Source organism: Cupressus sempervirens, chromosome 10 (genome assembly GCF_028749045.1).
Source record: "Cupressus sempervirens isolate cs-2001-9-10 chromosome 10, ASM2874904v1, whole genome shotgun sequence".
Classification (NCBI taxonomy): domain Eukaryota; kingdom Viridiplantae; phylum Streptophyta; class Pinopsida; order Cupressales; family Cupressaceae; genus Cupressus; species Cupressus sempervirens.
The window spans coordinates 235,645,603-235,651,061 of NC_143127.1; the positions used below are offsets into that span (position 1 = coordinate 235,645,603).

Sequence of the window (5,459 nt, forward strand, 5' to 3'; positions counted from 1 at the left end):
TGGCTCAATGCCTAAGGAAACATAATCAATGCACAAATAATTAAAATGGCCCATTGCTCTCTTAAACTTATCTGGCTTGCAACATGTGCCCCAAGCATTAAATAAAATTAATTAAAAAATTAAACAGCTCAATTAGTAACGTGCTTACTAAATCATACCCTCTCCACCATACCACCTACATTGTGCTTACTAAATCATACCCTCTCCACCATACCACCTACATCAAAGACATTTGCAATGTACCTCCCATCATAAACTAATCGCCCAATTTTCAAATATAAAACATTTAATATAGAAGGCACACAACACCTTTCCTATGAGCACTGATTTATGTTGTCTAAACAGCCTAGTACTCGAAACAAGACCAAAAACAATACTTTGCAAACTCCTGAGGTACTCTAATTTTTTTGCTTGCCAAGTTTTCAAAAGTTCTAACTATGTTAATGGGCCCTTGGCCTATTGGTGAAGTTGGATGGTTCTCCATGCGCCAACTAGGGATCAAGTCTAACTGAGTGCAAGGCTCCGACATGATAAGGGATGAGGCCGGGTCGTGCCCCAGGGGATTTTGGCGCAATGGATGCCCCTTAGTCCTTGGCTCTTAGCCGAAGAGGTTTCTGGCACGAGTGAACCTGTATCAGGTTGCTAAAATGTTTCTGTGGTGGCCATTGCTGGTTGGTAGTTCACAGGTTCTGTGCCTCTACTGGGCTGAGTCGCAGATCTGAACCCTCCATAAAAAAAAGTTCTAACTGTTTTTATAGACACAAACAAATATGAGTGAAAAACATGATTAAAATGTCTATGGGGATAAAACGCTGGTTAGAATACATTCTTCAGTTGTTTTTGCCATAAAACCATACATTTTCTTCAACTTCAACTTCAAATCTGTGAACGAAACTGAAAATAAAACATTGTCCCTTCATCAGTATAGTTTACGTTTGTCCTCGTGCCAGTTTGTTACCACGGGAGCCTATTTTTCAGACAGTTTCAAGTGGTATTGACAATAATCTCTGGTATAACATTGTTCTTGTTTAAAACGTTGGAAACGGTTCATATTTCTCACTTCACATTTCTAACAAAAATATATCTTGTGACAATCTGGAGATAAGTTTTCTTCCAGTGCGGTGATCAGCATATTCCCAAAGTTTCTGAACAACTCTGATAGTTGTTTGAGGGGTTTGTTTTAACAAATGAAATGCAATTGCCAACTTTCCACAACGGTTGCAGGAAAATAATTCCTTTCCTTCCTCTTTGAAACCTTGAATGCAGAAAATACCCTGCTTCTTTCATCTCTCAAGCCAATTTCTCCAACCTTACAAACCCTTCTGCTTTCATCTCTCAAGCCAAATTCTCCAACCTTACATACCCTGCTGCTTTCATCACTCAGGCCAATTTCTCCAGCCTTGCATACTCTGCTGTTTTCACCTCTCAGGCCATTTTTTGTCTTGCATAGATCTCATGTCTGTGGATGTTATCTATCTCCTACACAAAAAGCATGTACCTTTTTATGGCCTTCAATCCAACTACATCCAGGGATTTTTTTAATTCCTCTATCTTTCATCAACCTCCTTAGCATTTGAACCTCACCCCATCTACCCACTTCTGCATATATATTTGAGAGAAGAACATAAGTTGCAGCATTTTGAGGATCCAAATCAAAAAGCAGCATTGCTGTAAATACTCCTAAGTTTATGTTCATATGCGATCCACACGCACCAAGAAAACACATCCACACAACCACCTCAGGTTTAACTGGCATCTTGATGATAAAGCTTAGTGTGTCCTCAAGATAGCCAGCACGGGAAAGAAGGTCAACCATACACACATAATGATCAGCTGCAGGAGTAATGCAATAGGAATTACTCATGTTATTGAACTGTGCACAGCCTTCTTCTACTAAACCAGCATGGCTGCATGCACATAGAACACAAACAAAACTTACACTGTCAGGATGTGGTCCAGAGTGCTTCATTACTTCAAAGATTTTGAGAGCATCCTTACAAAATCCATTTTGTGCATATCCTGCAATCATTGCATTCCATGAAATGACATCTCTTTGTGGCATTCTGTCAAAGAGTTCACGTGCCTTGCCTATGCTTCCACATTTTGCATACATGTCTACAAGAGCATTCCCAACAATAACATCTGAGAGAAATCCCTCATCTTCAATGCTCTGATGGATGTCCATACCCTGTTCCAAAGCTCCCATTTTTGCACAAGCAGGGAGGATGGTGGCGAAGGTGGCCGAATTTGGATTTACACCTATAAGTTGCATTTGTTTGAAAGTTTCTAAAGCCTTCTCAACAAATCCATTTTGTGCATATCCTGCAATCATTGCAGTCCACGAGAATACATCTCTTAGGGGCATTCTGTGAAACAGTTTGCATGCCTTGTCTATGCTTCCGCATTTTGCATACATGTCTACCAGTGCAGTGGCTACTATAACATCTGAAACAAATCCATCTTCCACTATGCTTCTATGGATGTCCATACCCTGTTGCAAAGCTCCCATTTTGGCACAGGCAGAGAGGATGCTGGCAAAGGTTGTGGAATTTGGCTTTACACCTACCAGTAGCATTTGCTTGAAAGTTTCTAAAGCGTCATAAATAAATCCTTTTTGTGTGCATCCTGTCATCATTGCTGTCCATAAGACCACATCTCTTTGAGGCAGTCTGTCAAACAGTTCACGTGCCTGGTCTATGCTTCCACATTTTGAGTACATGTCTACTAGGGCAGTCACCACCACTTCTGACAATACTCCTTTATCCTTTATGCTCTGATGGATGTCCATACCCTCTTGGAAAGCTCCCATTTTGGCATAGGCTGGGATGGTGCTGGAAAATGTTCTGGAGTTTGGTATTAGACCTGTCAATTGCATTTGCGAAAAAGTTTCTAAAGCCTCGTTAGCAAATTCATTTTGCACATATCCTGCAATCATTGCATTCCATGAGATGACGTCTCTTTGAGCCATTCTGTCAAATAGTTCACGCGCCTTATATATCCTTCCACATTTTGCGTACATGTCTACCAGGGCCGTTGCAACTACGACGTCTGATAGAATTTCTGTATCCTTAATATTTTGATGGATGTTTATACCCTGTTGCAAAGCTCTCATTTTGGCACAAGCGGGGAGGATACTGGCATAGGTTGTGGAATTTGGCTTTACGCCTGCCAATTGCATTTGTTTGAATGTTTCTAAAGCTCTTTCCACAGATCCATTTTGTACATATCCTGCAATCATTGCAGTCCATGAGATGACATCTCTTTGAGGCATTTTCTGAAACAGTTCACTTGCCTTGTCAATGCTTCCACATTTTACATACATGTCTATCAGAGCATTTCCAACTACAATATTTGATAAAAATCCTCCTTCCTCTATTCTTTGATGGATGTTCATGCCATGTTCCAAAGATGCCATTTTGGCACAGGTAGAGAGGATGCTGACAAAGGTTGTTGAGTCTGATTTTACACTTGCAAATTGCATTAGCTTGAACGTTTCTAAAGCCTTTTCTAAAAGTCCATTTTGTGTATATCCAGCAATCATTACAGTCCATGAAACCACATTTTTTTGAGGCATTTGGTCAAACACTTCACGTGCCTTGTCTATGCTTCCACGTTTTGCATACATGTCTATCAGAGCATTTCTAGCCACAATATCTAACAAAACCCCACCTTGCATTACGCTGTGATGGATGTTCATACCCTGTTCCAGAACTCCCATTTTGGCACAGGCAGAGAAGATGCTGGCAAAGGTTTTGGAGTTAGGTTTTATACCTGCCAATTGCATTTGGTTGAAAGTTTCTAAAGCCTTATCAAAAAATCCGTTTTGTACATATCCCGCAATCATTGCATTCCATGAGACAACATCTCTTTGAGGCATTCCCTCAAAAAGTTCACACGCCTTATCTATGCTGCCACATTTTGCATACATGTCTACTAAGGCAGTTGCGACTGTAACGTTCGACAAAAATCCCCCTTCCCTTATGCTTTGATGGATGTCCATACCCTTTTCCAAAACTCCTAATTTGGCACAGACAGGGAGAACGCTGACGAAGGTTGTAGAATTCGGCTTCACACCTGCCAATAGCATTTGTTTAAAAACTTCCAAGGCGCTATCAACATATCCATTTTGTGCGCATCCTGAAATGATTGCAGTCCATGAGATGACATCTCTATGAGGCATTCTGTCAAACAGTTCCCATGCTTTCTCCGTTCTTCCACATTTTATATACATGTCTACCAGACAATTTCCAATTACAACATCCGTCAGAAACCCTCCCTCCAGTATGCTTCGATGGACAACCATACCCTGTTCCAAAGCTCCCATTTGCGCACAGGCTGGAATCACGCTGGCAAATGTGAACTTGTTTGGTTGGAAATTTGTTTGTTGCATATGACTAAACAATGTGACTGCCTCATGATGACGCTCATATCTTCTGTATGCTGCGATAATCGTATTCCATGAGGCGCTGTCTCGATCTCTCATTTGGTTAAACACTTTACGTGCATCTACTAAATTTCCGCTCTTGGCATACATATTTATAAGCTTATTGTGAAAAACTATGCGTGTACCAAAGGCAAATTGCCTGTAGACATTCTTGCCTTGTAAAAAGGGTGTTCTTTTGAATGCAGGTTTGCAAGCATTGGACATCTGCGGAGCAATCTTCAGGGGGTTCGTGTGTTGAAAGCAAAATGTGCAGCGTCTCCTTCAACTGGCCCTCTGTAAATGGGCCGTATGGTGTGAGATTGACAAGAGTAGGGGACGCAAATGGCATTTTGTGACAGTAAAATGTGCAACGTAATCCAGTCTAATGACATTATACCAATTGCATTACCAGTGGAAAGATTTAGGTTTTCAATAACCACGTGAGAGAAGAGCATGCCATATTTATTGCAAGTGCATAAGCGTCAGAGACAATTCAAACCGCTGGAAGAAACCATTCCATGATGCAGTGTTAAACGAATAGATTCAGGGTTTAAATCTGATGGTCGACTTATATTTTATGTATAATATGAAATATAATTTATAATAATAATAGAGTATAATATAAAATATAATTTATTTGAAAAAAGAATTAGTATAGATGGGTGGATGATTTAATATAACTTCTAATGATCTCTTGAAGATATTTTTGATATTTTTGATTATATTGTAATATCAAAATGATTAATATGAATATGATCATTAAGCTTAAGTTCTATATAGATTATCTTATATTTCTTTATATACATTTCAAATTTCAAATCTCAATAAAAAATTAAACTGTTGATTATACATATTCAATTTAATGAAACATAATGACTAATGCTTATGTCTTATCATATGATCTTTATGTTGATTACAACAATTTAGCATTGAATGACTAATCAAGAGAATTAAACCCTTTAACAAGAAAGGAAAGTAATGGATTAAAAATCTTGAATCATTAAGTGGAGCATAGTAAATATTTGGCCCTTGCCAA

General features: G+C 39.1%; 1 pseudogene across 1 annotated transcript; it reads right to left on the reverse strand.

Annotated features, from left to right (window-relative positions):
- Positions 1 to 771: 771 nt before the first annotated feature.
- On the reverse strand, positions 772 to 4,977 carry LOC149533506 (pentatricopeptide repeat-containing protein At5g39350 pseudogene; annotated as a pseudogene). The gene has a single exon (XR_016356759.1). The product of XR_016356759.1 is annotated as a pentatricopeptide repeat-containing protein At5g39350 pseudogene (transcript).
- Between the last annotated feature and the right edge of the window lie 482 nt (positions 4,978 to 5,459).